We start from the raw sequence: 22,493 nt of genomic DNA on the forward strand, positions 1-22,493 counted from the left end.
TCTAACCTGGTACTGATGCTGTAGCCAACTAGTTCTCAAAGCTTTGACCTCTGAGTCAATGGTCTGACAGTCCCTAAACCTTATGTTATTTTTACTACTACATTGATATTGATAACTGCATTGTTGGGTTTAGAGATTGCAAGAAAGGCATTTCACTGTACTTGTGCACATTACATTAAAACTTTAAACATGCAAATTCCTAGCATTCACAGTTTTATAATTGGGAAAGTTTATTTCACTCATGTTGGTGGCCAATTTTAATTAATTCTTACAACTCTCCTCACAATAGTTATGAGTCCTCACTTTGTCACTATGTCCCAACTCTATCAATAAGTCTTCACTAGACTCGTCTCTGTAGCATATAAGCTTTAATAGGGTCTCTAGTCTGCTATCTCCATCATGGAGGCAAGTCATGCAGTGAGAGTAAGTTGTCCACTCTTTGCACTTATAGTGAGTCTCCGTTCTGCACTTTTAGTGAGTCCCCACTTTGCACATTTTAGAAAGTCCCCAATTTGCACTTCTAGTGAGTACCCCCACTGCACTACCCCCCCTGCAGTCTGAGCCACATGTTGGAGGTGGGCTCCTTCCTTATTCCCTGGGCCCTTATTCCCCAGGCCTGGCAGATTACTGTGGGAGGAGCAGGCCTGGCTGGGGAGCCTGGTGCCCTTATTAGCCGTGTGGAAGCGGGGTTGTGGCAGGGGAGAGGGGTTTGAGGCTTATGGGAGAGTTCAGCCCAGCTCCAAAAGGGGGGATAGAGGATTAGGGAGGCTCTAAAGGAAGACATCTGCTTCTGTGCCAAGCTCCATATTATCAAAGACACCAGTGTTTCCCACATCATCAACTTTTCATGAGCACACTCACTGGTAAATATCAGCCACAGAGCTCTGGGTTTCCGAAGGGGGAGAGAGGGTAGGACCTTTGGCTCATTTGGAAATTCCACATTTTGCCCATGAAATTCTGATAAAGAATTCAAGCCTGCATGTCTAATAAGCCTATCACATATTCTCCCTTATTCGAAGGGAGATGGAAGCCCACAGATGCAGTTTTTTTTTGTCTACTCTGTGTGAGTAGAGGTTAATTCCATTTATTTATGCTATTGATCATATTCACAAAATATAATGAATTTATTTATTTGTTTATTTTTCTTAATTTTTTCCCATTTATAGAAAGGATACGTCGTTTTAAAGGATAAACAGCTCACCTTCTCTTGTGCGGCCCTCAGCTTGCTGTCCCAGACTGCTCTGATTAGGGGGATGTCTGGGCTGCGGGTGGCGTAGCATTGGGCCTGCAGCACATGGCCCAGGGTGAGGCTGCTGATCCCTTCTTCCAGAACCTTCTCTATGTGGCTGAAGGACTGGCAGGCCTGAGTCCTGGCTCCAGCACTCACCAGCTGCATGATACAAGGCACCAGGGCGATCTGGCCAGCAGAGAACAAAGCCTCATCCACCTGTAGAGGGGCACAAGTACCACACAATCACACGTTAGTTGAGCTGATGCTAGCCTATTTCTTGGTGTAACTATAGAACCCTGTGCCTGGTTCTCCCTTGTTCCCTTTCATTCTGGTTCCTCCTGGTTCTTTCAATGGAATTGAGCCATATATGAGACCAAACAGAAACTCATACACAAAGCATACACAATGCAGGATAGTTGTTCATCTCCATTCACATTATAGACCCTGATATCAGTATCATACATGCTGGCAGTAGTCAACCAAAGCTCTTTCCAGGGGTTAATGTTTTCCCCCAAAGCTGCCCTGTAGAACGGCTGTGCTTCTGCTTGGCCATGTTGCCCATGTACACACTCCTGGTTTCAGATAATAAATCTCTCCTCAAAATCAATCCATGGCTTGAAACTCAATTACACACTCCCACAGAACTGGCTACTGGTCTGCTAGGGCTGCAGTGGCTTAGGGGAGATGTCAAAATCAAATTAAAGTTTATTGGTCGGGTACACAGATTTGCAGATGTTATGACAGGTGCAGTGAAATACTTGTTTCTAGCTCCAACAGTGCAGTAATACCTAGCAAAAAATAAATGAAAATATACACATAATCCATAAAAATAAAGAAATTAAGAAATATCAGAACGAGCAATGTCAGAGACCGGATATAAATATATATATATATATATATATATATATATACATATAATGTATATAAATATGCACTGAGTGTACAAAACATTATGAACACCTGTTCTTTCCATGACATAGACTGACCAGGTGAAAGCTATGATCCCTTATTGATGTCACTTGTTAATCCACTTCAATCAGTGTAGATGAAGGGGAGGAGACAGGTTAAAGAAGGATTTTTATGCCTTGAGACAATTGAGACATGGATTGTGTATGTGTGCCATTCAGAGGGTGAATGGGCAAGACAAAAGATTTAAGTGCCTTTGAACAAGGTATGGTAGTAGATGCCAGGCGCACCGGTTTGTGTCAAGAACTGCAACGCTGCTGGGTTTTTCACACTTAAGTGTCCTTTGTGTATCAAGAATGGTCCACCACCCAAAGGACATCCAGCCAACTTTACACAACTATGGGAAGCATTGGAGTCAGCATCCCTGTGGAACGCTTTCGACACCTTGTCCATGCCTCGACGAATACACTCAATATTAGGAAGGCGTTAATGTTTTGTACTCAGTGTATATACTGTACATGTAATGGTGTGTATGGACAGTATATGAATAGAAAAGGTGTGTGCAGCAGTAGTTATATACACTGCTCAAAAAAATAAAGGGAACACTAAAAGAACACATCCTAGATCTGAATGAATGAAATAATCTTATTAAATACTTTTTTCTTTACATAGTTGAATGTGCTGACAACAAAATCACACAAAAATTATCAATGGAAATCAAACGTATCAACCCATGGAGGTCTGGATTTGGAGTCACCCTCAAAATTAAAGTGGAAAACCACACTACAGGCTGATCCAACTTTGATGTAGGGGCGGCAGGTAGCTTAGTGGTTAAGAGCGTTGTGCCAGTAACCGAAAGGTCGCTGGTTCTAATCCCCGAGCTGACTAGGTGAAAAATCTGTCGATGTGCCCTTGAGCAAGGCACTTAACCCTAATTGCTCCTGTAAGTTGCTCTGGATAAGAGCGTCTGCTAAATGACTAAAATGTAAATGTAATGTCCTTAAAACAAGTCAAAATGAGGCTCAGTAGTGTGTGTGGCCTCCACGTGCCTGTATGACCTCCCTACAACGCCTGGGCATGCTCCTGATGAGGTGGCGGATGGTCTCCTGAGGGATCTCCTCCCAGACCTGGACTAAAGCATCCGCCAACTCCTGGACAGTCTGTGGTGCAACGTGGCGTTGGTGGATGGAGCGAGATATGATGTCCCAGATGTGCTCAATTGGATACAGGTCTGGGGAACGGGCGGGCCAGTCCATAGCATCAATGCCTTCCTCTTGCAGGAACTGCTGACACACTCCAGCCACATGAGGTCTTGTATTAGGAGGAACCCAGGGCCAACCGCACCAGTATATGGTCTCACAAGGGGTCTGAGGATCTCATCTCGGTACCTAATGGCAGTCAGGCTACCTCTGGCGAGCACATGGAGGGCTGTGCGGCCCCCCAAAGAAATGCCACCCCATGACTGACCCACTGCCAAACCGGTCATGCTGGAGGATGTTGCAGGCAGCAGAACGTTCTCCACGGCGTCTCCAGACTCTGTCACGTCTGTCACATGTGCTCAGTGTGAACCTGCTTTCATCTGTGAAGAGCACAGGGCGCCAGTGGCGAATTTGCCAATCTTGGTGTTCTCTGGCAAATGCCAAACGTCCTGCACGGTGTTGGGCTGTAAGCACAACCCCCACCTGTGGACGTCGGGCCCTCATACCACCCTCATGGAGTATGTTTCTGACCGTTTGAGCAGACACATGCACATTTGTGGCCTGCTGGAGGTCATTTTGCAGGGCTCTGGCAGTGCTCCTCCTGCTCCTCCTTGCACAAAGGTGGAGGTAGCAGTCCTGCTGCTGGGTTGTTGCCCTCCTACAGCCTCCTCCACGTCTCCTGATGTACTGGCCTGTCTCCTGGTAGCGCCTCCATGCTCTGGACACTACGCTGACAGACACAGCAAACCTTCTTGCCACAGCTCGCATTGATGTGCCATCCTGGATGAGCTGCACTACCCGAGCCACTTGTGTGGGTTGTAGACTCCGTCTCATGCTACCACTAGAGTGAAAGCACCGCCAGCATTCAAAAGTGACCAAAACATCAGCCAGGAAGCATAGGAACTGAGAAGTGGTCTGTGGTCACCACCTGCAAAAGCACTTCTTTATTGGGTATGTCTTGCTAATTGCCTATAATTTCCACCTGTTGTCTATTCCATTTGCACAACAGCATGTGAAATGTATTGTCAATCAGTGTTGCTTCCTAAGTGGACAGTTTGATTTCACAGAAGTGTGATTGACTTGGAGTTACATTGTGTTGTTTAAGTGTTCCCTTTATTTTTTTGAGCAGTGTAGGATGAGCCATGACTAGAATACAGTATATACATATAAAGTGGTTAAAACAGTATGTAAACATTATTAAAGTGACCAGTGTTCAATGACTATGTACATAGGGCAGCAGTCTCTAAGGAGCAGGGTAGAGTACTGGGTGGTAGCCGGGTAGAACAGTGACTAAGGTTCAGGGCAGGGTACTGGGTGGAGGCCGCCTAGTGGTGACTGTTTAACAGTCTGATGGCCTGGAAATATAATCACTTTCTCAGTCCCAGTCATTCTCTCAAACGGATAAATGGCTGGTAAAGATTTTGTGCTGTTCCATATAGAACTGAGGCCAACTTATTTATTTCATTTCCAAACATACACACAGACACACCTCATGGAGGGCTACAATGGAAAAATATGTTTCATTGTAGAAATTCTATATACTATTTTGTAAAGCCGCAAACATATAGACCTAACACAACTGGAATGTGAAAACAGACAAACAAAAACATGTATTAACTGGGGCTGTGACGATACCAGTACTGCAATATGTTTTCCATGGCAAAAATGAAAACATGAAGCAGACTCACTTTTGGTCCTTTAAAAACCTGCTGTATGTAAAATATTGTGTGCTATAGCTTGCCACGATACTAACGAGTATCACGATATTGTTATCGTCCCAGCTCTAGTTCTAACTGCAACGTGCTGTTCATTTCCTAATCAAACTAACTTAACCCTACTTGAGTCCTGTCAAAAGAACACAGTACATACATCAGTGAGGTGTAACACCCCAAATTAACATAAATTACCAGCCTATGTTTGAATAGCACATCAATTAGCAAGTTCCATATTCTTTCGCGATACACCATCTCACCAATAACACATGTTTTACACCACGGAGATAAGCAGGTGCCTTTGCATGCATGAGAGAAGAGCGTATGACGTTCACATGGGTGTCTGTCTGTGTTGTCTCATAATTAGCCACGCGATAATTAGCTGAGACTCCCAGATAAACGGCATGTTAGACGACGAAGTTCCTAAATTCAATCATTTAAGCTCAAAGAAATCCATGTGATTAATGCAGAAGGACGCGTGGGGACCAATGGGACCATTGGAGAGGTCAGGTCACTGGAGACCCATCATCCTGCTGCATTGGGATAGGGATATCAGTGTGGTCACCACGCCACATCCTGGTTAATGCAAACAGCCGGCAGTGACAAGGTGTTAATTGGTGGTCTAAGCAGGGACCTTTAGGGTCTGTGAAGACGCTGACCTCCAGAGGGATCAAGTAGGCCAAAATCAATTGATACATGGTGTGAGAGCAGGGTCCTTAGTCGATTACCATACGTACATACACGGGTATCGTTTTTCTCCCCCGTATTACCAGGGTTAAGTGTGGACCAGTGGTATTACTGAAGGCTTAGCACCTCGCCCCAACCCCCTCTTCACCTCCACTGAGTTACAGTACCGTTGCTCACTTTGTTAGTAGCAAATGAGGGCAATTGTCTAACCCTCACCGCCCCTAGATTCTAGGAGTTATAGTCCAATCACCTCCTAGGCTTATCTGAGATATCTAGTCCACATCGATGAGACAGGAGAAATTGCTTTTACATAAAAGTAGCCTTTATTACTAAATCAAATTATTATTATTACTAAATGGTCCTCTGTAGCTCAGCTGGTAGAGCACGGCGCTTGTAACGCCAAGGTAGTGGGTTCGATCCCCGGGACCACCCATACACAAAAAAACAAAACATGTATGCACGCATGACTGTAAGTCGCTTTGGATAAAAGCGTCTGCTAAATGGCATATTATTATTATCAATGAGCAATATGTGCAGATATGGACCACTGCAAAGCTATGGGATGAAAACATGGTGCATGTTTTTAGTTATTCAGTACACATCAATGTAACATAGTGGAGATTCATGGGCAGTGTGATGGCTCTTTAAAAGACTGATACCGTACACAAGAAAGTTTCTCGACCTATACGACAAAATCAGCAGTTTGTAGATTGTGATTTGATAATAACAGAACAACACAAAGAGGGGGGATATGGCCACATCCATTTCCATAATAATATGGGTTTCCCATGATTCCTAGCTCCTGGGTTCACTTGTCAACTTTGATGAATCTTCAGCATCTGCTGCTCCAAATTACCGGGACAGCGGAGGAGACTAGAGGAGGGGAGGGGGATGGAGGCCTCCCTGGTTTCAAATGGTCGGATCAATCACCGGATCATTTACCTATGAGCATTATCTACGTCTGGTCTGCAGCGTAACATAAAAGCCTGAGTCGCCCGAGACGTCAACAACAAATCGTAATTGAAATTCCATTTATGAGCCATCATATCTCCTCCATCTGAGAAGCCCCGGTCAGGTCGGACGGGTGGCGAGGATCTCTTAACAAGCCATAAAAAGAGCTCACCATTTTGAATTCCAAAAAAGGAGGGCTACCATTTGTTGATTTTAACATCAAAAAGGGGCCAGCGCAGGGCCCCATGACTGTTAAAGACAAACTCCCCATAGCTTCCACCAAGCAGGTGTGTGATGATCAATTATTAAAGCTTCAGCTCAGGTTACTACTGGTGCTGATGTGAAGGGGGGGGGGACGGCTTTTCACAGCGAACCTGCGACTGGAGGAAAAAGGGAAAAAGGGGAGAGAATACTATTTACATAAAATTAACAGTTCAAAAGAATGAGTTCACACACCAATCAAACGTGTTAATTGACTGTCAGTGGTGTGACCCTGAATATACAACACAACTACATTATTCATCTTCCGCGTTGACAGGGAAGACAGTCCAATTTGCATTGCCGTCATAAGCGTGATCAACAACCACAACGCCACATGCATTTTTAATAGGGAAGAGATGAGACCGTTAATATTCATAAGGGTCAAACAATTGCATATAACATGAAACTTCCTATAACAAGCAAAGTATTTTTCAAACAGTAACCTTAGGAGTCTAAATAGTCCAGAGAGAAAAGGAAGGACACGCGGTATTAAAGATTTCATGGTTAAATCAATAGTAAGGCATGTTCATAGTGAATGGTATATCTAGCCTCCACTCCCTCTCACTGCAATAGCAGATATCCTGACACCAAATGCTAAAAGGTACAATGTAGCTTATGTTTTGCAATCATATATTTAGATTGTTTACTGTCTTACTGAAAATGCATATTTAGTTATTGTGCAAGCCGAGTTTTAAATGTACCTCAGAGTTACAAAATCTTGACTTGACCACTGTTTGACTTGACACTAAACATGTCTCAGACCTTATTTCCCCAACGATCCCTCCAAGCCACACAAACTTCCTCTCCTCTCTGTGAGACGTCTGAGGTGATCGCAGGATGCGCTGCCTACTTAGCATTAATTAAAGCCGTGTTTTGGCTTCATGCTTTATCAACCTTTATTTCATGGCTTAAACACCATCATTTTTCATAAACTCAATGACGTGTCAAAAGGTCACTGAGCCCCAAGGACTCTCTGGGATCCAGACAGTAACACATATGTAAATGCTGGAACACTGGAACACTTGAACCGGCTGCATGGATGAATCCATCTGCTCTCAAGCCTTAACTGGGTCTTGTAACACGCCTGGTGTGTCGGAGGCCTTCTTAATTGTCATTTTTGTTAGAAACTTCCAAGGCATGACCAAGCTAGAGTGTGAGGCTATATTTACACTGGTGTTATAGAGTAACCCTTTGGGCTCCATTCTGCTGAATGACTGTGTGACTCTGGGTCATTAGCAGGGCTGGGTATGTACAGTATGTATAGACTATAGACCAGACTGGGTATGTACAGTATGTACAGTGGGGGAAAAAAGTATTTGTCAGCCCCAATTGTGCAAGTTCTCCCACTTAAAAAGATGAGAGAGGCCTGTAATTTTCATCATAGGTACACGTCAACTATGACAGACAAAATGAGATTTTTTTTTACAGAAAATCACATTGTAGGATTTTTTATGAATTTATTTGCAAATTATGGTGGAAAATAAGTATTTGGTCAATAACAAAAGTTTCTCAATACTTTGTTATATACCCTTTGTTGGCAATGACACAGGTCAAACGTTTTCTGTAAGTCTTCACAAGGTTTTCACACACTGTTGCTGGTATTTTGGCCCATTCCTCCATGCAGATCTCCTCTAGAGCAACACGGACTTTCAACTCCCTCCAAAGATTTTCTATGGGGTTGAGATCTGGAGACTGGCTAGGCCACTCCAGGACCTTGAAATGCTTCTTACAAAGCCACTCCTTCGTTGCCCGGGCGGTGTGTTTGGGATCATTGTCATGCTGAAAGACCCAGCCACGTTTCATCTTCAATGCCCTTGCTGATGGAAGGAGGTTTTCACTCAAAATCTCACGATACATGGCCCCATTCATTCTTTCCTTTACACGGATCAGTCGTCCTGGTCCCTTTGCAGAAAAACAGCCCCAAAGCATGATGTTTCCACCCCCATGCTTCACAGTAGGTATGGTGTTCTTTGGATGCAACTCAGCATTCTTTGTCCTCCAAACACGACGAGTTGAGTTTTTACCAAAAAGTTATATTTTGGTTTCATCTGACCATATGACATTCTCCCAATCCTCTTCTGGATCATCCAAATGCACTCTAGCAAACTTCAGACGGGCCTGGACATGTACTGGCTTAAGCAGGGGGACACGTCTGGCACTGCAGGATTTGAGTCCCTGGCGGCGTAGTGTGTTACTGATGGTAGGCTTTGTTACTTTGGTCCCAGCTCTCTGCAGGTCATTCACTAGGTCCCCCCGTGTGGTTCTGGGATTTTTGCTCACCGTTCTTGTGATCATTTTGACCCCACGGGGTGAGATCTTGCGTGGAGCCCCAGATCGAGGGAGATTATCAGTGGTCTTGTATGTCTTCCATTTCCTAATAATTGCTCCCACAGTTGATTTCTTCAAACCAAGCTGCTTACCTATTGCAGATTCAGTCTTCCCAGCCTGGTGCAGGTCTACAATTTTGTTTCTGGTGTCCTTTGACAGCTCTTTGGTCTTGGCCATAGTGGAGTTTGGAGTGTGACTGTTTGAGGTTGTGGACAGGTGTCTTTTATACTGATAACAAGTTCAAACAGGTGCCATTAATACAAGTAACGAGTGGAGGACAGAGGAGCCTCTTAAAGAAGAAGTTACAGAGCTGTGAGAGCCAGAAAACTTGCTTGTTTGTAGGTGACCAAATACTTATTTTCCACCATAATTTGCAAATAAATTCATTAAAAATCCTACAATGTGATTTTCTGGATTTTTTTCTTCTCAATTTGTCTGTCATAGTTGACGTGTACCTATGATGAAAATTACAGGCCTCTCTCATCTTTTTAAGTGGGAGAACTTGCACAATTGGTGGCTGACTAAATACTTTTTCCCCCCACTGTATAGACTATAGACCAGACTGGGTCAGTGTGGGTAAAGTGACCTGGTATTGATGAACAGTCAGCTGTGGGTAAAGTGACCTGGTATTGATGAACAGTCAGCTGTGGGTAAAGTGACCTGGTATTGATGAACAGTCAGCTGTGGGTAAAGTGACCTGGTATTGATGAACAGTCAGCTGTGGGTAAAGTGACCTGGTATTGATGAACAGTCAGCTGTGGGTAAAGTGACCTGGTATTGATGAACAGTCAGCTGTGGGTAAAGTGACCTGGTATTGATGAACAGTCAGCTGTGGGTAAAGTGACCTGGTATTGATGAACAGTCAGCTGTGGGTAAAGTGACCTGGTATTGATGAACAGTCAGCTGTGGGTAAAGTGACTTGGTATTGATGAACAGTCAGCTGTGGGTAAAGTGACTTGGTATTGATGAACAGTCAGCTGTGGGTAAAGTGACCTGGTATTGATGAACAGTCAGCTGTGGGTAAAGTGACCTGGTATTGATGAATAGTCAGCTGTGGGTAAAGTGACCTGGTATTGATGAACAGTCAGCTGTGGGTAAAGTGACCTGGTGGCGCAGTGGTCTAAGGCACTGCATCGCAGTGCTAACTGTGCCACTAGAGATCCTGGTTCGAAATTATCAATGGAAATCAAACGTATCAACCCATGGAGGTCTGGATTTGGAGTCACCCTCAAATTTAAAGTGGAAAACCACACTACAGGCTGATCCAACTTTGATGTAATGTCCTTAAAACAAGTCAAAATGAGGCTCAGTAGTGTGTGTGGCCTCCACGTGCCTGTATGACCTCCCTACAATGCCTGGGCATGCTCCTGATGAGGTGGCGGATGGTCTCCTGAGGGATCTCCTCCCAGACCTGTCTCCTGAGTGGCGCAGTGGTCTAAGGCACTGCATCGCAGTGCTAGCTGTGCCACTAGAGATCCTGGTTCGAATCCAGGCTCTGTCGCAGCCGGCCGCGACCGGGAGACTCATGGGCGGCGCACAATTGGCCCAGTGTCGTCCAGGGTAGGGGAAGGAATGGCCGGCAGGGATGTAGCTCAGTTGATAGAGCATGGCGTTTGCAACGCCAGGGTTGTGGGTTCGAGTCCCACGGGGGGCCAGTATAAAAATATGTATTCACTAACTGTAAGTCGCTCTGGATAAGAGCGTCTGCTAAATGACTAAAATGTAAATGTTGTAAATGTATTGATGAACAGTCATCTGTGGGTAAAGTGACCTGGTATTGATGAACAGTCAGCTGTGGGTAAAGTGACCTGGTATTGATGAACAGTCAGCTGTGGGTAAAGTGACCTGGTATTGAGGGGGAACAGCTCCATGGCCCTCTATCAGATATGCTAATGGTCACATCTCCCCATTAAGCCCTCATGCATAATTATACGAAGGAAATGATAATACAAGTGTGCAAAATGGATCAAATTAATATGACATAACTTTTGGATAATGCAGGAAGGAAACACATAACACAAAATGTAAACTGAGTATGACTAAACGCAGCATAATGCAAGTGAATATTTGTAATAGAATTATGCTTGTTTCTCAATCTATGAAGCATTGTTAACAATGGGTCCACAGTCAATGGGTGAATGTAGTACTTTGGACTGAAGGCAGGGGGGGATATTGAATGACTCCATCACCAAAACACTGGAGCAAGGCGTGTCATAAGACCTCTCAAACTGTATTAGAACAAATCACCCTTCTAAACCTCACTCTCTTATAATCTATAAAGGAACATGCCTATTTCATGACACAAAATTCTTAATCTCTTTCCAGTTTTTTTTTTATATTTAAAGGTTGGCAAATAGTTGTAAATGTAGGGATCAAGGAATAAGTTTTGTTAGGCGCATTTAAGTGCATATATTATTTCTGCTTTTTGGATTTGATGCAGAATAACTGTTTAATCCTTTTGCGGTGGATGTCAGTTTGTCAGGTCTGTGTGCTGTGATTTCATCTTGAACTGGCTTCAAGTCTTTGGGGCTCTTTCAGCATTAGTACATTCAAAGCGCATCACGTCTCTGAATGGGAAACGATAAGAGATGGGCTCATGTTGTGCTACGCCCTGAGGAGATTCTGGGGCTTCTGACACCTCATTTCTACAAATATAAAATGTTCAGGAGAACCAAAACCTTTCTCCCCTTCTCTTGTATCTCTCACCATGTTAGTCTCTCTTACTCCAGAAGAAAAAAAAGAACATATTTTTTAAATTTCATCCCCTTGTTTTTCCTCCGTGTCTATTTTTTTTTATGTTTGAGCATAACCCTTGTATGCTTGCTCAACTGTCACACAACATCAGTGTTACTTAAACAGCGACATAAATAGACGAACGAAACGCACAAAGAAAGGCAAATATGGGGGACCTCTGCAAGCATCCTCCCTGGTCCAGAACTGCATTTGGAGACAAAAAAGACCTACAGACACATGTTCAAAATTGAATAGTTATTACCAGAACAAATATTACAGAAAGAAAAATAAGCAGGAATCATGAAAAGACACTATAAAGACAAAACGTGACACTGGCCCCTCTCTTTCACTGTGCGGTTCCCATTCTGCCTGCCTGTCTGCCCTCGACATGCCCGTTTCAGAGATGCCCACGTGGAGAAGTAACACTGACACGTCGGCTCTGGTCAACTTTATGCTTCCCCACGCACATTCACTCGCCACAATACAGGAGCAAATAAATGCATATTTTTACATTTTTTAATTTGACAAAATGTCTGTTGACAAAAATAAATATCAGAATTGACTTATTGCTGTGTTTTATCTTAAATGTACTTCAACACAAATGTATATAAAAAAACAAAAAAACAACAATCTAAAGTAAAAAATCAAATATAAAAAGTCAAACTGATAAAGGTACATGTTGATGGAAAGTGTGGTAACACATTGTAGCCCAGACCATCAGTGTTGTGTATGCTGAAGTGACAGAAGGGCATGTTTTCTCTTTGCGTTAAGGCAAAATGCCCTACTGCCTTCAACTGTCCCGACCTCAGATTTTTTGACAAATTGGTTGTGAGGGTTTTAGGACTGATGCACATATCGCAAAAATAATTTCTGCCAAGCTACCACTATGACCTGCCCGTGGGACATGACAAGCTCCTAGATGCATCGCTCTATCAAACCGGATCTTTCCAGGACAATGCAAATGATGACAAATTCCATCATCCCGCATTGTGCGCTTTCCCGCTAATCTCCCTAATTCGAGAAAATCGGGAGGGTTTCGCCGTTTCAGCTGAGGGGCATGTTTGTCTGATTGAATGATGCTAAAACTGCAACCCTCAACCCCCGTTCATTCTCCCTTTCCAGCTGTGACCACCTCTTTCTGTCTGCCATTCTGTCTTTTTTTTACTGAGTGGCCCATGCAACCTTTATTTACCATTTATTAACAGTCATAAGCATAGAATAGACCGGTCAACTCCTAACCTGTGCACACCTGAAATCAAGACAAGTTTAATCTTATATCTGTACAATTTCTAAACATTGTAAACCCTATCTCTTTAATGGTTTTATTGTGTCGGTACAATGTAAATACTATCTCTTGGATGGTTTTATTGTGTCAGTACAACGTAAACCCTATCTCTTGAATGGTTTTACTGTGTCAGTACAGTGTAAACTCTATCTCTTGAATGGTTTTATTGTGTCAGTACAACGTAAACCCTATCTCTTGAATGGTTTTATTGTGTCAGTACAATGTAAACCCTGTCTCTTGGATGGTTTTATTGTGTCAGTATCAGTCAGTTCTGTGTATGAAAATGTATGCACTCACTAACTGTAAGTCGCTCTGGAAAAGAGTCTCTGCTAAATGACTAAAATGTAAAAATGTACTGTATGTTGTTTTTTTTACATTTTTAGTCATTTAGCAGAGACTCTTATCCAGAGCGACTTACAGAAGCGATCAGGGTTAAGTGCCTTGCTCAAGGGCAGATCGACAGATTTTTCACCTAGTTGACTCAGGGATTAGAACCAGCGACCTTTCAGTTACTTACCCAACGCTATTAACCGTTAGGCTACCTATGTTTGTGTTGTTGTTGTTGTTGTTGTGGGTGGGGTGAGGGGGGACAGGGACGACAGTGAGTGATGTCCACTCCGTTTCCCCGATGACTAGTGGTGACACGTCAGGCTGTCACATTGGTAAAGGCGCTGGTCTGGAGAGGCAAAGGCCAGTCCTACTGCATCGCCTTGTCCAGCCATCATTTACTGTAGCGGATAGGGTCCAGCCACTTGGACAGACACACCAAGGTTACACTAAAGGACATCTGCTTAAAGCGAGTGGACAACATGCAGTGCAGTACACATCTATACAAATACAGGCAAGAGGAACAAAAGACCAACAGAGAGAGGCAGAGAGAATGTCCCAGTGAGGATAGGTTGTGGTAGTTCCCTCTACTTTCAAGAGATGGCAGTATGACTGCATGGAAAAGGCTGTGGTCGTAGGGGAATATGGCTAAGCATTCTCAATGCAGTACATACATAGGCATACCCTGTATACAGTGTGTATTGCCAGATAGATTCTACCTCTTCTCAGATATCTTATGGACAACAACAAAATGTTATTTTTTTTACAGATAAAAAATAAATATCCTTGCAAGTCAATGAAAGGTAGATTAAGGTCAATGGAATTTGTCAGTTAGAAATTAAATAAAAATGTTCAATGTTTTTTATGCTTTTCAAAAATGCTCTGCATCAATATATCTTGCTGATACAAATTCAGGATCTGATGAAATGGTTCAGCTAAATGTTGGTTCATATTTGAAAATACTATCAAACTTGTTTGGGTGTCCTTCTTGGCTTTATAGAATACATTTGATTGAATAGATACTGTATCCACTAGCTATATTATTTCCACTTTAAAACGCGACAGGTTTTGAAACGCTACAGATTTTAAAATTTAAACTGTTGATAATGTATAGAAGAAAACATTAAATTACCAGTTTTTTACTTTAAAATCAAACAAAAATAAAAATGGCTTTAAATTCAAAAACATAAAACACGATATTTAACTTTTCTCTTTCCCCCTAACAGCCCACCTTTCCTGTACCCTCACTAACATGCATAGTACCTGACAGATACTTACATAATAAATCCATATCAATAATACATCTGGAAAAAGACGAACATGGGGCTATGTCCAAAGCAACGCAGTGCTTGCTTAAAACAGGAAATAGTCTATAATTCATCGACAACACTTCTCCCTTTGTAAAGTGTGATTAAATGACAATGGCCCTTGAAAAATGAATGAGCCAGGTTAAAAGTTACTACTCCTTCGTACCATACTGTACCGTACCCACCACCTCTATGTGTAATTAATGACAAAGTGAGTTGCCAGAAGTAAATGGGACATAAATGCTATCTCTTCCCTGAGCCATCAGTTCTACTGCTATTTAAAAAAGAACATCTCCTTAATAAATGAAGACAAAACGGCAAAGCTCGTCCACCGTAACGCGACGACGACCTAATAATATTTTTTCACCAGAAGCACTTACTGTCCCTTTTGAATATAGTAGAATTACAGAAAGAATTAAATATAGCAGCAATGTAGTCATAGAAAAAGTCAAAAAATAGCCCATATCACCAAAATACACTAGCTACAACACATAGTGGTCAGAAGTGGCATTCCTAACACACTAAAGCAGTATATTAACCTCAAGGTGATGATTCTTGTTACTAGGGCACACTACTACTGTGCTTAAAATCTATTCCCATTTATGTATGATGTATCCATTTATCTATCTGTCAGCATCATCTCTATTCAGCTCTGTCTCCTGTCCTGCCTTCCTGTGTTTATATATACACTGTATTAGCTATATTTACAGTGTGTAGGCTAGTGCTGGGCTGTTCTGTGTTCTGGCCCGTAGATCATACTATTCAAATAGCCTCTCTGCGTTGTGCTTTGCTGAACTATGTACGCTATGCCAGGTCTGTTTGTATTTACCCTGTAGTGAGTTTGCGCCTGTCTGTGTTTACCAACCTACTCTATACTTCAGAAGGAGCATTTCTCATCTGTGTGTGTGTGTGTGTGTGTGCGCGTGTGTACATGCGTGTGTGGTTGTGTGTGCGTGTGTGTGCACACGCTCACTCCACTCCTGTCAGCCATGCCTCTCGTCACTGCAGGGGGAAAAAACACACCCGGGCATCTCTGAATATAGTGGCTAGTTACCATAGTAATAGAATGGTCATACTTCTCCCCTTCCTCAGACAGTGATAGGACTGGACAGCACTAGCCGTTTTTCTTTTAGGTATGCCTTTGTTTTTCTGTTATTTATACCGCACACTAAAACAGAACCACTCCCATTTTATCATGCTAAAAAAGGGATCATATTCTGGTGAAATGTCATACCAAAGAGAAAAAACGAACATATTTGGACCATTTATTGACTGAGAGTGTTTGTCATTGTAACAATGGGCTGAGGGTTCTAATATGTATCTCTGGCTGTGACATTGTTAGGTGGCAATAATCCAATATCTTTTGTGACATGGCTAGTCTATTCCTTAATCTCCTCCTTTAGACTGATCAACAGTGACAACAGTGAGTAAACACACACACACACCAGTCTGCATGCAATGAGTCACTCACTCCAACAGAAATTAAACCTCTCAAATGAATCTGTCAAATCACATCCATACATCCGGAGTACTGACAGTTACATATTTGTATTAATTTTCCTTTTTCTAATATCCATCCACTGAACATTCCATTCAATTCAATGGAGTTTGTAAGGAAATAGACAGAGATCAGCAATTGTGTTCACTTCTCTAAGCCAATAACAAACACTAGCGACATGGTTTCAATGACTGTACCAGGGGAGATTGAAAAGAGGCCACCCACTACCCACGGGAACGCATATCTGATCTTAAGTGACTGGCTAGGTGTGTAAGGGTCACTGCACTGGGACACGTGGCGCGAGTGTGTGTGTGCATGTGTGTGGAGGCCTATGCCTGTGTTCATATAGTGTGTGTGTGTGTGTGTGTGTGTGTGTGTGTGTGTGTGTGTGTGTGTGTGTGTGTGTGTGTGTGTGTGTGTGTGTGTGTGTGTGTGTGTGTGGCTGCGACAGTGGTGGCTATCCTATCCCTCCTTTACGTGGCTTGTTGACATGAACCAAAGCAGTCAAGCACCAATAATACATGAAGAGTTGTTCAGAGCCAATTAGGATCAGTTGTCAAGGCAGGACCCATTAAGGAAAGCCTGTGTGTGTGTGTGTGTGTGTGTCATGGGGCCGGGTAGAGAGAAGAGGGACAGTGGCCCAGTGAGAGCCCAATGTGCTGTGACAGATCCAGTCCTTCCCATGTCCTGGGCCGGTACAAGCTAATACCAGCCTCCCAAAGCCACGTGGCCGAGGCAGGGCTGGAGTGAGCTGGGGTGGGCTGGGGTACTACTGCCTGCCTAACACAGCCTCTGCTTCCTGAAAATGACTGCTGCCACTGGCACTTAGCCTCCACTGGGTTACAGCAGGGAGAGGAGGGGGGAGGATGTGGGTGTGTCTATGTGTGTGTGTGTGTGTGTGTGATGGTGGGGGGGATAAATAAGGACACCCTCTCAGTCTTACCCACCCCTGCTACTGTCCACCACCTCCCTCTCTCACCCCCTGTAAAATGGCTCCTCATCAGATCACTGACACCCTATACATGCCTCACACACTCTCACACACGCTAGCCAATGCGTGCACGCATATACACACACTCTCACACACACATCCACACATACGCTAACCCATGCGTGCACGCACATACACACACTCTCACACACAAATACAAACAGATGCCCAAGCCCCGCCCTCTGATTCCACCACTGTCCTCATCAAAGAGACAACGTCCAGAGCAGGGACCTGTGTCAGGGCAGATATCCGTCCGTTTACGTGGGCTTGTTTTAGGGAAGACGAGGGTAAGGAGGTGGGTGGAGACCCTGTTGTCGTTCTCCACTTAAATCTACCAGACCCCCAGTGTGTGGTGGTTTGAATTTTAGTCAGCCACATACTGGGACGGGACAGGACAGTTACCTCAGCCTCTCTGGTGACTCACAGAGGAGGGTCACTGTCACCAGTGGCCTACGTGCCCAATAACGTGTGTGTGTGTGTTCTCATCTATGAGAAACAAGGCTAGTCATACATGAATCATTACTAGGCCTATGCCTGACCCTGTACAGGTGTGTGTGTAATACTAGGCCCCGGGGTATACCACCGACATGCCATTCAGGCCATTCCTTATCGGGTTTGAAAGGTGAGTGGTGTGTTTGTCAAGCTCAAGTGTGTACAGTTGACCCCAACGTTTGGGAAAGATGAGTAAGGTCTGAGTTAGTCGGTATAGACGTACACAGATAATGTTCAGAGACGGGACAAGAATCTAGAATCAGGAGGGAAAGTTTGGGATTTTAACCACAACTGTCAGTCCAAGCATTTTTGAATCACTACCCTCCAAAACAGGTAATTTAATATTTTTTCTATGACTCAGATACTAAAAAAAAAAAAAAAACATCTCGTACCGTACATCAACTAACTCCACCGCCAACAAAAACCCATGTATAACATCCTCCAAAGCAACTGTGTCCACTGACTGACAATAAAGAAAAGCACCATCGTCTTCAATCTCTCGGCTGATCAAACCCTTCTAGCTGCAAACCTCATTTTTCATCAGCTCAATTACTCAACAACTGTTTCTCTCTCTCTCCCTCCCTCCCCCTCGGTTGGAAGTGATCATTTGTTATTTTATTAAAGCTGATAACATCCCCTGCATTGTCTGCCAGGGCTCGCTGGAGAGCCGCCCCTACTGTTCTAGCCTCCAGCACTTCTCTCTATTATTGGTGCATTATTTCACGCATGCCATGCTTTTTTATCAAGCGCTTTTGAAGTAATGTTAATAGACTAGAAAATTGAGACATTTATTAAGTATGGGCCGTGTTTATGAAGAAATCCATAAAGTATGACAGGGAGGCGAGGTGAGATAAAAGCGGTTGTTTTAATAGATTATGGTGAAGGGGAGAGCCGTCAGGAGCGCTCATTTTTCATGGGACAATTTTTTGTTGTATTAGAAATGAAGTTAAACGTCCTAATTAATCTGTACTGTACATACTGTGTATCTGCCCTCCCTCATCACACACACACACACACACACACACACACACACACACACACACACACACACACACACTCACCCGTCTGACTAGGATAGATCCTTCTGGCCCCACTGAAGCTTTAGATGTCTTGCTTTTTACCTAATTACCGTCCTGTGGTAATTTAGGTGGATGTTGCCTCCACAGGCTGGCGAACGGGGCTGATGAGTTTTTGGGGAGGTGGGGGTGAGGGATGGATGATGGAAGAGAAATTCAGAGGGAGAACAACTTGCCATAAAACAGAAGCACTTAGCTTAATTTTGGCTATTGATCAAAAGCTAAACTTCCCCCCAGAAGTCTTCTCTTTTTCTCCCAACCTAAAACTCAGTCAGCCAGCCAACTCACCATAGAGCTCTATCTGCTCCCTAATCATCAGTCAGAGAACCCTCACATAGCGCTTCATCTTCACATTAAAGGACAGAATCCCTCCCTATGTTCTCTTCACACAGGCCTCTGTCTGGGAGGTTCTGCCTAACTTGACCTCTGAACTTCCCTAACAAGAGGGTCAGCCACAGCTCAGCTCATTGTTTTATCGCATTTAGCCTCCCTTAAGAAGATTATTCAAATTCTAATGCCCGCCGCGCTTCCGCTCCTCCCTTTGACGCTAATTGGTAACGTCAGATCCACTTTCCCCTTCGCTTCCGAGTCCACTTTGACAATTTCCAAAATCCAATGCAAATCCTATTGCGGGCTCGTGAGAGGCTTCCACAATATTGACTGTCACTCACAATTAGGGGAGTGAAGGAAGGGTGAGCGGTGAGCAGAGCGTTGACCTCGCAACCTGAGGCTAACCCTGCTAGCTCCCCAAATGCTCCTCTACAATTTCATCAGTGAATATCATTACCCCACCAATTGTCCCATGGGTGCTCCATTTACCTTAACACAAGAAAGAGGATATGTTTTAACAACCATTCATCTGATTAGATCTGGCACTACTGTGTTTGTGGCTGTAATGCAGCTCCAAAGAGATTGTGATTGTGGGGGAATAGAATGGGAAGCATTAAATCAAATAGGTGTGAATAAAATCACCCATTTGGGACTCCTGCTGTTTACCAGCATGCTGGTTAATGAAGGGTCAATATTCTCAGTCTGGCAACCCGCAAGCCTAATCATCTGTTATGAGTACAAATTGTTTTTTCTTTACAAAGACCTGGATGCTACAGAATATCAGACTTTTTTTCTTATTATTATGATAATGAAAAATGTGGTTGTGGAATCTGAGTGATACTGAGGGACTTGATTCAACAACTGGGCGAAAATGCAGTAAAATCTGTTTTTATTACAATTTTTATTAGAGTTTTCTTGGGATAACTTGGTGGTTGTTGTAAATAGCATGGGTGACTTCGAAAGCTGAAACCATAGACATTTTACATTTTTTGTTAAAGCTGGAACGACTCTTTTTTTTCCACCAGTGATTGATGTGATTGAACAGGGTCATTTTTGATAATTAAATTATGCAAATAATGTAGACAAAACACATGTCTGGAGAGAATTCACATTAAATCACAGATAAACATCAAAATACCAAAACAAGAACAAATTGGTTGGAAGAGGGACTCTGATCTCTGGTATTGTATCTTAAGGCAGAGCAGTGACCACAATCAAATGCGTCACCCCTGTAGAAAACCCTCATGAACCATATCACTGCTATTATTATGTTAAACATGACCTCCAAGCAGAAACGAATCAAGTGTGTAACTGATAGAACAACAAACACATAAACAAACCCAAAATTAAATTATTGTCCCTTTTTTGTAAGCCTCCCGGTTGATTTCACCTTAACGATGGTAACAAAAACACGCCCCAAGGGCCTGAGGCGACGACATCATAAAGGTTAACGTATTCTGTACATCATCAGGGCAGAGAGGGATCTGTCAGATTCCGGACGACATCAACAGTTAGTCGGGAGAGAGGTGGAGCAGACATACAGACAGACAGAGCATTAAGGTTCAACGTCTATCACACGCCACGCCAAGCCTTCCTCTGGTCTGCCACCAGTCCTACTCCCAGTCCCAGTCAGATCCGGCATGCCCAGTGTACCAGGCCTGTCAGGAGCCATGTGCTGTCCCTCACTCTGGCCACTTCTCTGTTCTACCATATTCAGCCTACTGCCATTGTCAGTGCTGTTCCTCAAACTAGCCATTTCAGCCTAGTGCTTTATTTTGTGGGTCTCAACAGCCATATGAAAAAGCCATTTAACAACAGGCCTAAAAGCTCAAACAATAGACTTCACCAATCAAAGTATTGCCATAAAGCAAGACAATGCAATATTTTGTAAATTAAACTTGTAGAATGTCCCTGTGTGTGAAACCAGACTGAGGAAATAATTAAGACCACAGAATAAAGCATTTGAGCTATTCAAACCCCTTCCCCTCCTCCTCCCCCTTTCTTTAATAGGATTCCACTTTTAATCACTCATTATTTCCTAAATTGGGCGAGAGGGGGGTTGGTTTGGTCTCAGACTGCCTCTCCTTTGTCTGTCTATATTGGTGCTGGGACCCCGACGCTAGGCTATATCAACACGGCAACATTGGAAATCTCCGCGGCAGCAGATTCTCATTAAGATGTGAGTCGTGGGGGGCAACATATCTGCATGCTCACAGCGAGGGACTAATTGTATCAATATGTAAAATTCACCCCCTGAACACAGAGATGTTGTTCATATATTTTTGTTTTAATTGAACCAGTGTAGCATGGACGTAGAGTCAGCACAGTGAGAGACAAGATACTGTCTTTGGGATCATTCTATAGAGTTCAGTGCAAACAAATCAGTTGTAATTGTTTTCAGGGGAAATTGCTTTGGATTTTGAACAATCATGAATAATCACATTAAGCGAGACAAATGCTTCTGTTGTTTAAAGGCGAAATGACATAATGTTTGTATATGCCACTAAGGGTCTACAGCAGGGGTAGGCAACTAGATTCAGCTGCGGGACGTTTTTTTGTCGGAGTGGATGGTCGGGGGGCCAGAACATATTATAATAATTTGTAAACTGCAAATTGACCACAACTAAGTCCAAAAAGAGATTGTATTTGAAAAGAACAATCATTTCATTCATTGATTACATCACAGATGTCTATTATTTTCCCGTGGGAATACTTGGGAACAGATTATCTAAGTTAAATTCATTTTTAGCTGAATTCCACCCCTTCCCCCCCAGGCACCATTGACACATCGGTAAGATATCCCCAACACTGAACGGTTCTATATCTCATCCATCCATCCATCCATCCATCCATCCATCCATACACACACACGTGTTCTCACTCGTCAGAGGATTTGGATAGGGATCAATGTCAGTGTGGATGAGATGGACACTTGCCTTGTTGACAGTAACTTGACTAGAGTAATCCCCAGTATAGACTGGGTAAACACACAGCACCAGCCGCCCATGTAACCACGGATACACTCACTTCCTGTGTTCTCTCCTGTTGAGCTGTGTCTGTGTGTTTAAACAATAAGAAAATACCTTCCATCCTCCAAACTTCACACGAACGCAGATGCAGATACACAAACAAACGTATACACACACACAAGTGCAGACAAATACACACTCACACAGCTT

General features: G+C 43.3%; 1 pseudogene across 1 annotated transcript in view; it reads right to left on the minus strand.

The window, feature by feature from the left end:
- The window catches only part of LOC311102655, an 83,426-nt pseudogene that overhangs the window by 17,780 nt on the left and 43,153 nt on the right, over positions 1–22,493 (minus strand). Inside the window, exon 12 of the transcript in view lies at positions 1,202–1,447. The product of the transcript in view is annotated as an uncharacterized misc_RNA (transcript). The remainder of the gene's footprint in view (positions 1–1,201; positions 1,448–22,493) is intronic.

Source organism: Coregonus lavaretus (assembly GCF_964263955.1).
Source record: "Coregonus lavaretus genome assembly, chromosome: 27".
Lineage (NCBI taxonomy): Eukaryota > Metazoa > Chordata > Actinopteri > Salmoniformes > Salmonidae > Coregonus > Coregonus lavaretus.